The sequence below is a fragment of the Syzygium oleosum genome, unplaced genomic scaffold, assembly GCF_021117445.2.
Source record: "Syzygium oleosum isolate NSW1041296 unplaced genomic scaffold, Sole_v2.1 Sole_v2.10, whole genome shotgun sequence".
In the NCBI taxonomy this organism is placed as follows: Eukaryota; Viridiplantae; Streptophyta; class Magnoliopsida; order Myrtales; family Myrtaceae; genus Syzygium; species Syzygium oleosum.
In genome coordinates this window covers 4,462,461-4,475,004 of record NW_026607494.1, presented here as the reverse complement: position 1 = coordinate 4,475,004, position 12,544 = coordinate 4,462,461, and the positions used below count along the sequence as shown (strand labels likewise).

Sequence of the window (12,544 nt, the reverse complement as noted above, 5' to 3'; positions counted from 1 at the left end):
TAATCGATATAAACATGTTCTCAAAATATATAGATATATGATAAAACTGCAAGCTGGTTAAAAGGACTTGATTGTAAAGTCTCCCAAAATGAACATATGCATCACATCGGATAAGCATAAAACTCAAAAGATCAAAATATACTGCTAATCTCCAATGAATTACAAAACTAGACTCGAGAAGTACATCCTATACCCAATTATCTCAAATTACTCCAAAAACTCGAACTCTATATAAATGCCCGCCAAACCTTCTCACCCTACTTGTTGGTACCTGTAGAACTTGGACAAGAATTGAGACAAATGGTATGAGTAAACCGCAGCTGATTGAGTATAAATCTCTTCTAAGCAGATTAAGCATCTACTATGTATATTTATAAACATTTCAAAGAAAGAACACCGATCCATGAACCAAGATATCATATACATTAAAGACCAAAGATGTTTTCATATGATTTCGCGTAAGTTCATACAATCAGTAACATCCAAATAAACACTAACTTAAACAACATTAATGATCTAGTCTACTGATCAATTTAGTGCTCAATGTCAAACAATTGCCATCTTGACACCTCATACAAGGCATATCAAGATGTCCCCTGACATATATCTCCACCTATAATCAGCTAGTGGCTTGATCCAAACAAGAATTCCGGAGAACAATGTACTTACTCACAACCCCTCAATGGTTCATATCATGGCGATAAGAGCATCAAACCATCAATCACCACATTCTCCAACGAGTCACAAAACTATATCATAATGAATTTCAACCAGATTGACAAATCAATACAAGTAGCCTTTCACAAGCCCTTTCACCTGTCGTGCCACGCTTTTTTTGGGACTTTCGGGATTTGCACACTAAGGAGGTATTTCCGTGCAAGGGTCTCTCCCAGACCATACCTCACGTGACAGCGGATGATAATTTCCTATTTAGTCTAAGTTCTCGATTTTGGAGTCGCCACTAGTCATTGTTGGTAGGTTGACTAGAAACCTAATCAGGGTATGGGAGAAATACTACGATTCTACAAACCAAAGATTATGAGTACGGGGACTTGGTTACGCTAATAATCCTAAATCGAGATCCTTAACGCCCTTTCGATACCTAAGAACGATACGATGTCTAACGTGTCACACAAGTTTCCGAGGTTTACCTATTAATCCTATCCATTCTAATTGCGGGAAAATCAATCAAGAATTAAATGGGCAATTAAGGTCAATCAAATCAATCAATCCTAAATTGTCTCTAAAAATCAAAATGCACTAAAAAACCATCCAAACCCTAATGAAGCCCTAAAGGCTTGTTCATTTCATGATTTGTGTCTTTTTAGGGTTTTAGGATTTTTTTAGGGGTCATAACCCTTGAATTTGAGATTTTCTAAAAATGCCACTTGGGCAATTCCAAAAATTCAAATTTCACTTTCCAAGGTTGGCCACAGTGTTTTTGGACCACTATGTGAGTTTTTGAATTTTTTTGATTTTTGGATTTTGATTTTTTTTTCGGAAATTAATTTCCGAGAATTTCATTAGCCGAGAATTGATTTTTATGATTTTTTGAAAATTTTTATGGATTTTCAAATTTTCAAATTTTTTTAGATTTTCTGAATTTTTTCACATTTTTTATTTGTGTTTTCTGAAGTTTCTGAATTTTTCTGAATTTTCTAAAAAAAATTTGAATTTTTATGAAATTTTCTAATTTTTTGAAATTTTTATGAATTTTCCGAAAATTTCTAATTTTTTTAGATTTTTCTGTTTTTTTATTTTTATTTTATTTTTTATTGAATTATTTTATTTTATTTTATTTTTAAATTTTCCCGCTGGGAAAAATGAACCGGACCGGCCTGGTTCAACCCGGTTCGGTTTGGCCGAACCGGGCCTCGCCGGTTGTCTTCTCCAGCGAGAAACAACGCCAAAACGGCATCGTTTCTGGCCTGTTTCTCTTCGGCATTTTGCCGAATACCTGGTGGGCATGAATTGCTCTATAAGGTTTTCGAGGCCGTGGCTTTGAGCCTTTCTCCGATGACCTTCCGGTGACATTTTAACCATTCAATTTGGTGTAATGTTGAGTCCACATCACCTTCTATCATTCTAACCTAGCTAGTTCGCCGCTAGACCACCGCCAGCGGGCGAAAACCGAACCTAAAAATGCTAACTCAGAACTAATCTATGCAACTTTTTTAACATTCACCCCTATTCTGATCGCCCTAGCCGTCTAAGTCGATCAAAATGACTATCAAATCATCAAACAAAGTCAAGGACGACTAACTTGAGCGGCCATTGGCCACGAGATGTACTCTGGCGAGGTTCCGGATGGCTCCGGCGAAGGCTTCCATGAACAACCGACTCGGTTTATGCATATTCAACCATTCAAAATGCAATCAAGCAATGAAAATATGATCAGAAACATGTTTTAGGCATAAAAGAACTTAGAATCATTAAAGAAAACACATGATTATCAATATCAAACTCAATTTGATTTTCTGGATTTCTAGAAAACTATTGCGAGGATCAGATTTTACCTGCTTCGACAGAGGATCAGATGGAGTTTCTGAGGCAATTGGCGACTGTGGAGTTCTTCCTCAACACTTGGACTCCAAGCTGGTGGTCTTAGCTTTGCCGGAGCACCTCTGGATCAATCGGCCGAGCTCGAGTTTCAAGCCTTCATATACAATGAACTCAATTGAACCCGGGGAGAGAGGTCACGGCCGAGCTCTGATTTGCCGGCGCTCTGCCGTCTAGGGCAGCGCCGAATGCTCAGAAGGGGACCTCTACCTTCTCCTTTTTCTCTCTTTTCCCTCTGTTCTTGCTCTAGTTCTCTCTCTCTCTCTCTCTCTATCTGGAATTTTGTCGAACAGTTCTCCCCCTCGAATAATGATTTTTTCTTCTCTTTGTAGCTCGATTTCCCGTCCAAAGTTTGTTATTCACCGACCTTGAATCGGTTGGATCGAATCTCCGATGCCAGCTGGAATTGGAGTTTATCACGTGTTAAATTGCTTGAATTAAGTCGGCAAAGTCCCAGGCCGGAGTAGATATTTTTCTAGGTTTATTGTGTCTTGGGCAAGTCAGGCGAAGGAGACCGACCCGGGTCGGGTCGAGTTGACCCGGTCGACCCGGCAGACCGGGTTGGTCTAAATTCGCAAATTAAGCTCGATTTTGACCAAATTTTCAAAATTAAACCCCAAAATTGAATTCCTCATCACATTTTAAACCCAAATATGTGATTTTCCCAATTTTTGTCATAATCATGTCCAATATTTTTAGCTTTTTATATTCGGGTTATTGGGGTTTTGTTCAATTCGATGTCCTAATGACCTGATTAGGCAAAATTGGTGCCAAAATTGAATTACCCACATCAAATTAATCCTAGAAACGATGGTCTCGTGATTCGACAATTTCGAATTGGGCACGATTCCCAATTTGGGTTCAAAATTCCTAATTTTCAATTGAGTTTTGAGGATTTTTTTATTTCTATGACAAATTGTGCAATTGGACTGATCATTATGTAATCCAAGGTCCCAGAATCATTTGTTGTGAAGACACTATGACTTAAAAATGACTAGAAAAGATCTAATTATATTTTTGGTTCAATTAGGGTTTGATTTTGCCCAATTTTGGGAAAAACACATGCCCGATTGAGATTTCCCAAAATTAATGATGCACTAATGAAATTGGATATAAAAGAAGACTAATGACTATTTTTATGGAATTTTCTGATTCCATTTGCTATTTTTCTTGATTTTCTCACTCATTTTGACTAAAAGAAATTAAAGAAAAATTCAGGAAAATGCTAAAAAAATCATTTTTGGTTTAAAAATAGGTTTCTAGGTTTGGCCAAGATTCCTAATCCTAATTTTGAGATTTTTGAAAATACGAAAAAAAACGAGCTAAAAATCAGGTGTCAACACCACCAAGCAGAATACATTTTGCATAGCATTTTTTGAACCATTTCACAAATAATTTTGACCAGTGCTTTACTATGCAATTTCATATAACCAAAAAGGTAGTAAATGCTTTATCCATCTTTATGCAACAAATATGTTCTAAACGCCACTTTTCCTTTTTAATAATCAATTTGCCATGCGACGACTCTTTCAGAGCTTACAACTTATTTAATTCCTATCATTTAGGTTTTCAAATAATAGAAGATATAAGCATCACTCACAGTGATGCTAATTGAAAGAACGAAAGATATTTCGGACGGAAAACTCAGAATTCTATCAATGAAGTTAGAAATGAATATCAAAATCCAGTACAAAGCAAACTTAATTAAGTCGTGACTAAACTAAACTTATTTGGTAACAAAAAGAAAACCCTGATATGCCTTCGAAAACTTTTTCCAAATGGACGAATGCTTGCTGTGTACTATATAGTCAATAGTTCACTGACCGAATTTTGGACGGTTCGATTAAACTCTACCCAAGTCCTTTTTCAAAATGGGTCCAGAGTCATTGGAAATCTAACTTGATGTACTTCAAAGGCGTAATGCGCCTCTGACCCAAAAGACAACCGGAGACGGGCAAAAACGACGCCACAGACAGAGATACTCTTCCAAAGGTACACGGTAAACTTCAAAATTTCGTCTTCATCACACTGTAACACAAATTGACTTCTCTAAAATTCCAGAGATCCACTCTAATGTCTACCAAGCAACTCAGAATTCAAAATAATCCTAAATTGCAACTTGACTAGGAAATTCCCTCTGATTAAAGAAATCAAGGCTTAGAATTCTTACCGAGGGCTTTGGAACGATGTTAATTGGGTGCGTCGAGATGTCTGTTGCTTGCATGAACCGAATCCTTTCCATTCTTACGGTTTTTCTTCTTCCTTTCTTTTCTCATTCCTTCCTTTACTCATTTCTACAGATTTTGCTCTTCTTTTATTGTTTGATTTCGCTCTTCTTTTATTTGTCTGCAGCTGCAGCAAAAATGAGAAACGGGCTGAGTTGTAGCTTCATGGGCATTAAAATGGGTTTGGATAATTGCTATGGAACTTATTTCTTTTTGGCCCCTTAGTTTCATTATCTCTCAGCCGAAATGATTGTAATTATTTGAGCACAGAAATTGCTAGTCACTGATGGTATTAGGTGCTGCAATGCACTTATAGAAGATTATCAAGGTCATTAAGTAGGTGTACGAGTTTCTGATTGATCGTGTTTTGGGCACTGAGGGGATGACATTTCGTGAGTGAGGATGCCAAAGCCTCGTTGATTTCCAGAATCTAATGCATACTGCTAGCACTTTTATGCATGCTGTGTACATGCCAACACATGAGAAAATGATCTTTTCTTAGCAGAAGTATGATAAGTGAAAAAATAAGGGTTAATACCACCAAAAACCTCAAATTGGTACACCTGTGATAAATATACCTAAAACTAATTTTTTGACCACCAAAAACCCTAAACTGGTAAATTTGTGACAAATTTACCCTCCGTTAGTTTCTGTTAAATTTTACCATCAAATTGTTGAATTTGATGACATGTGACAGTTGAAAGGTGCACTGGTTTGGGGTTTTATCTTTCATTTATCACAGGTGTACCGGTTTGTGATTTTTCATGGTATTAATCCAATTTAACGGAAACTAACGGAGGGTATATTTTTCACAAATGTACCAATTTGTGATTTTTGGTGGTCAAAAAATTAGTTTGGGGTATATTTGTCACAAGTGTACTAGTTTAGGATTTTTGGTGGTCAAAAGTTTGGTGTAAATTTGTTACAGGTGTATCAGTTTGAGATTTTTTGTGGTATTAACCCAAAAAATAATGCTAGTGCACTGTTTTCTATTGATTCTTTAAGTTCATGCGGATGGTAAGTACTCTAATGTGTACTTGGTAAGAAACTAAACTTCATGCTTACAAAGCACTTTTTTGGTGCTAGCAAGCAAATTGAGTTTGTGATCACAGAAAACCTCGATGTAAATATTTTGAAGGCAATACCATCTATGGCCACACGTGATGAAATTCTCAACGGATATCATCTGAACCTGGTGCCAATGGCTGATGAAGGGGAGTAAAAGCTGAAGAATAATAGCAACATACCAGACAGAAGCAGCAGCCCATTAGAGCAACCTGGCTGAAGTGTCCGGGAACCACAAAAACAAGTCATCAAAGAACAGTAAGAAAACTTAGTATAATGGCAGAGAGAGGAGTGAAGGTGAATGGTGATTCAATTGCTTTTGAACTCTCTTGAGATTGGACTGTTAAGAAAAGAAAACCTAATTATGTTGTACATCATCACAACCTAAATAGATTGTACATGCTGAACCATTAAGAATTGTAAGATTTAATAGCGAAAGCGTACCTGAATCCATAGCGGGATTGATCTGTAGAGTCGTACGGACGGCCTTCCAGATCTACGCATTCTCCTAGAGAGCCCTTTATTATTTCTCTGGGATCTCTCTTTCTCTGGTGATGGATGCCAGAGAAAGAATACGTTATGTATTCTGTGATATCGTGATTTGGGGACCATAACCGCTTTTATAGATAACTTCTCTGTTATCCCTTCTTTTTGGTATTTCTATTTTAGCCCATAATAAAAATAGAAATTACCCTAGAGTCTCTACACATTAAAGGCCCACACCCTATCAAATACATTAAAACCCAATTACCTTATTAGATCACTTTTAATTAGCTTAAGTTCACATGACAGTCTGCAACACATAATTATTTTACATATAAGCCCAATGTTGGATTAAGGATCCAACAATCTCCCACTTGGGCTATGTGTAATACCTTATAATTATGCTTTGCCAAAATAACTGTATGAGCTCAACTTTCTGTCATGATTATTGTGTATCTATAACCAATTCGGTCCAATAATCATATCAACATAGGATCAAAGCGGCCTTTGTTACAACTATCGTAACTTGACCCTTCAATGGTCACATATGTTGATACAAATAAATGGCACATATTATGATGTGGATGTGTAGCATGGTAATTTCATGTAATGTGATCTTAACATGCCTATTTCCAACTGGTCCTCCTTAAACCTTAATGAGATCAAACTATAACAAGAACAGAGTGTGAATTGATAAAAACTTTATTTCTGCAGAAAACAACTTTCCAATATCCATAAACTGAAATAACAAAAATTATCTATATCAAAAGCATCTAAATATACAAACTCCCACTAAAACTAAGTATCCTCAATCGACATGACACCCATGCGAGCAGTGTGCTCATGAAATACCTTGGGTGGTAATCCCTTCGTAAGCGGATCCGCAACCATGGAATTTGTACCGATGTGCTCTATAGATAGCTGTCCACCCTGAACTCTTTCTTTAACAACTAAGAACTTGATATCTATATGCTTTGACTTGGACGAGCTCCTATTGTTGTTGGAATATAGAACTGCTGATTTATTGTCACATAGTAACTTGAGTGGTCTTTCAATACCATCCACTATGCGCAGCCCCGTGACAAAATTTCGCAGCCATATTCCATGATTGGATGCCTCATAACATGCTATAAATTCTGCTGCCATGGTAGAAGATGCTATAAGTGACTGTTTAGCACTCTTCCATGAGATGGCACCCCTAGCTAGCAGGTAGATATAGCCCGATGTAGATTTCATACTATCTTGGCATCCAGCAAAATCGGAGTCAGTATACCCAACGATCTCAAGCTGATCTAACCTCCGATATGTGAGCATGTAGCCTTTTGTTTTCTGTAAGTACCGCAAGACTCGTTTAGTTGCTTTCCAATGGTCTACTCCTGTATTGCTCAAATATCTGCCCAATATTCCAGTAATGTACGCAATATCTAGTCGCGTACAAACCTGAGCATACATTAGACTCTCTACTGCTGATGCATAAGGAATCTTCTGCATTTCTATTTTCTCAAAGTCATTCTTAAGGCATTGGCTGACACTAAACTTGTTTCCCTTAGATATAGTGGTGTCACCTGGTTTGCAATCTTGCATGCCATACCTTTTAAGAACCTTTTCGATATAGCTCTTTTGTGATAATCCAAGAATGCCCCGAGAACGATCCCGGTGTATTTGTATGCCTTATACAAAAGAGACGTCACCAAGATCCTTCATCTCAAAATTCTTAAATAGAAATCTCTTGGTTTCGTGCAATATGCCTATATCGTTGCTGGCAAGCAAGATTTCATCGACATACAATACCAAAAAAATATACTTGCTCCCACAGAACTTATGGTATATACAATCATCGACCAAATTCACCTCAAAACCAAACGAGATGATAACTTGATGAAATTTGTAATACCATTGTCGAGATGCTTGCTTGAGCCCATAGATGGATTTCTTAAGTTTGCAGACCGTATTCTTTGAGTCTCTCGACACAAAGTTTTCTGGCTGCACCATATAGATTGTCTCATCAATGTTACCATTGAGAAACGCTGTCTTTACATCCATCTGATGCAACTCAAGGTCGAAATGTGCCACTAGTGCCATTATAGTCCTGAAAGAGTCTTTCGAAGAAACCGGAGAGAAAGTCTCTTTATAGTCGATGCCTTCTTTCTGTGTAAAGCCCTTTGCGACAAGACGAGCTTTGTACCTTTCCACATCACCTTTTGAATCCCTTTTGGTCTTAAATATCCATTTGCAACCAATGGGTTTCACTCCTTTTGGCAATGGGACGAGGTCCCACAAGTCATTGTCCTTTATGGACTTAATCTCCTCATTCATGGCATCGATCCACTTTTGAGAGTTAGAACTTTCCATGGCTTGATGGAAGTTGATTGGATCATCTTCCATCATTCCAATGTTGACCTCATGTTCTTGGAGAAGTACGATGTAATCGTCTGGCACCGCACTTCTCCTTTCTCTTGTGGACTTCCTTAATGGCGTGGGTTCTTGAGGTGGTAGAGTTTGTTCTTCTGGAGTAGTTTCTTGAGGGGAAGGTTCTCTCGCATTGTCCTAAACTATCGTGTCTTGAGCAAGATCAGGAATGGGATCCTGATCAATGCCAATGGCACTTGTGGGATCAATGTTGATAGTAACTGTGGGAATATTAACATAATCCTCTTCAAAACCAAAGTCCCTAACTGTATCTCCCCCCGCAAACTCAACATCTTCAAAGAACCGAGCGTTTCCCGACTCAAAAATCGACATAGTTGTGGGATCGTAAAACTTGTACCCCCTTGATCTTTCAGAGTATCCAATAAAATAACTACTCACGGTCCTTGAGTCCAGTTTCCTTTCATTAGGCTTATAAGGTCTTGCCTCAGCTGGACATCCCCAAATGTGTAGGTGCTTTAGACTGGGTTTTTTGCCTGTCCAAAGTTCATAAGGGGTTTTGGTAGTCGCTTTAGTTGGAACTCTGTGAAGGATATATGCTGCAGTCTTAATAGCCTCTCCCCAGAGTGATTCTGGTAAGGAAGAATGACAAATCATACTCCTTACCATATCTTTAGGCGTTCTATTTCGTCTTTCAGCAACACCATTCATAGTGGGTGAACCCGGCATGCTGTACTGTGGGACGATACCACATTCCTCTAGGAATTTGGCAAACGGTCCTCGACGTTGTTCACCTGAACCGTCATATCTACCATAGTACTCACCACCACGGTCAGATCTGACGCTTTTGATCCTTTTGCTGAGTTGGTTTTCAACTTCAGCCTTATAAGATTTGAACACATCCAGTGACTGTGCTTTTTCTTTGATGAGATATATGTAGCCATATCTTGAAAAGTCGTCTATGAACGTTATGAAATATTGTTGACCATTCCAAGCAGTTGTAGGAAAAGGCCCACAAATGTCCGTATGTATAAGTTCTAAGACGTCTAAAGACCTGTTGGCTTCAAATCTCCTTTTATTGGTTTGTTTGCCTTTTATACAATTAACATAGTTATTAAAGTCTGTGAAATCAACGGAATCCAGAATTTCGTCTGACACAAGTCTCTCTATTCTCTGTTTGGAGATATGACCTAATCTCTTGTGCCATAACGTAGCTGAATTCTCATTGGTTAATTTCCTTTTTACACCTCGAGTACTTAAATGCAAGGTTTCATTAAATGAAGCAATTGTATCAATTAAATAAAGATTATAGTAATTCGATAAAGAACCAGAACCAACTAAATTTGAATCATGAAACAAACTGAATTTTCCATTCCCAAATGAACAAAAATAATCAGATTTGTCCAAAACAGAAATAGAAATCAAATTTCGTCTAAAAGACGGTACAATAAAAGTCTCATTAAGATCCAAATATGATCCAGTCCTTAATAATAATCTAAATTTACCTATTGCTTTAACTTCAACTGTCTTGTCGTCGCCCACATAGATGTATCTTTCACCATCACTTGGCTTTCGACAACTCAAGCAACCCTGCATAGACACACTGATGTGAGTTGTTGCACCAGAATCTATCCACCATGTGTGTCTAGGTACCGAAGTTAAATTAACCTCAGAACAAACCAAATTAAAAAACACACCTTTCTTAGCACGCCATGCGTGATAATTTGTGCATTGCTTCTTCCTATGTCCTTAAGCTCCGCAGAAGAAACAACAAGTACCTTCCGAATTATCCGTTTTCTTTTGTTGTTTCTTATTAGGCACTTTATTCGCAGCTTCCTTATCCCTTTTCCTTTTGTGTCCCTTGTCCTTAGAGGTTGAGGCTAGGTAAACATATTCTGCCTTATCTTGCTTTAGCCTTTCCTCCTCCTGAACACAGTGTGAGATGAGCTCATTCAGAGACCAAGTCTCTTTCTGACAGTTGTAGCTCACCTTAAACTGATTGAACTGTGTTGGAAGAGATATTAAAACTAGATGCACTAGAAAATCCTCAGAGAGGTCTAACTTAAGTGCTTTTAATTTAGAAGTAAGGTGAGACAATTCCATGATGTACTCCCTAATGTTGCCTTTCCCCTTATAGCGCATTGAAATTAGATTTGTCAAAATCGTACCAATTTCAGCCTTTTCGTTCTTGACAAATCTCTTTTCAATGTTTGCGAGGAACTCCTTAGCTGTGGTGATCTTTTCAGACATTGTACCCCTGAATGCTTTTGGAATGGCCTTCTTCATGATCATCATACACATGCGATTCGATCTCTCCCACCTTTCCACATCCCTTATTTCATCAGAGGTACTCTTGTCAGTGAGGGGTGGAGGAGAATCGGTCCTTAACGCAAGGTTGAGATCCATGACTCCGAGAACTATTGAAAGGTTCTCTTGCCATGATTTGAAGTTAGTGCCATTCAGCATAGGAATAGAATTGGTGTTGGCAGTAATATTAGCAGGAGTGATAGCTATATCAGAAAACAACAAACAAACAAAACAGACTCACATAAGTTTCAAGAGAAAATTGAATTCAAATTAAGGTAAATCCCATCTCAAGATACTGGGCACTCCATTAATATCTTATCATTGGACAACAATATTAACTTGTAAGTGATATCTTGGTGTAGTAATCAAACATTGACGATAAGGACATGTCAAACAACAAACCTTCCTTTGGGTCGATTTATTGTTCACATGCGAAAACCGAATAATCATCACGTGTTTATTACAACAGGTGTATGTAAAATTTTGTTGAATATCAACCTTCCTTTGGGCCGATCAATATCCACATAAATTATACACACGCAACCGTTTATATTCTAAGACAAATTAATTTCCACAAAAGAGGTCACTTTGGTGACATCTTGCTTTAATTAATTCATCTCAAAATATATATATATACATAAACATACCCAAATTTGAATTTGATTGTACTTAAAATTTTGACCCCTTATTTTTTTTTATTAACTGCAAGGTTCCCTATGCACGCGTGTAGCGTACATGGGCATTTAGCGCCGGGCGAGTGCACCCACGCACAGCGCGTGCGGAGAACGTGCCGGACTGCAGCATTGGCGCGTGGATTCCACGCGCCTTTCGGGCAGAAAATAAAACCTATGCCCGCGAACCGCCGCCTATTCTCCTCCATGCGGCCATTTTCTAGACAAATTAACCCATGGGTCCTATTCTCCTCGCTGGCACGACCACATAGGTCCTAAAATCGGCAAAAACCGACCCACAAATTGGCCTTAATTTTGGAGATTTCTTTCCCGGCGCAAACCCTAACCACCGAAACTTCCACCGCCCCAATTAGCCTCCGGCGAACACCCAAATGCCGAATTACCTTAGGGCTATTGTTACCTATGGCGGTGTGACCGTCTCAGTCCAAAATCGGATTGTGGGTCATCGGAATTTGGCCAGAATCGGCGATTTTTCTCACGGTCAGATTTGCCTAATTTACAATTAACTTAATTCCTAATGATCCAACATGAGTAAGCTCTGATACCAATTGTTAAGAACAGAAAACCTAATTATGTTGTACATCATCACAACCTAAATAGATTGTACATGCTAAACCATTAAGAATTGTAAGATTTAATAGCGGAAGCGTACCTGAATCCATAGCGGGATTGATCTGTAGAGTTGTGCGGACGAACTTCCAGATCTACGCATTCTCCTAGAGAGCCCTTTATTATTTCTCTGAGATCTCTCTTTCTCTGGTGATGGATGCCAGAGAAAGAATACGTTATGTATTCTGTGATATCGTGATCTGGGGACCATAACCGCTTTTATAGATAACTTCTCTG

The 12,544-nt window shown here is 38.2% G+C and overlaps 1 protein-coding gene across 1 annotated transcript in view; it reads right to left on the bottom strand.

Annotated features, from left to right (window-relative positions):
- Positions 1-12,544, bottom strand: part of LOC115683348 (mitochondrial fission 1 protein A) — a 75,702-nt gene that overhangs the window by 25,492 nt on the left and 37,666 nt on the right. The window lies entirely within an intron of this gene.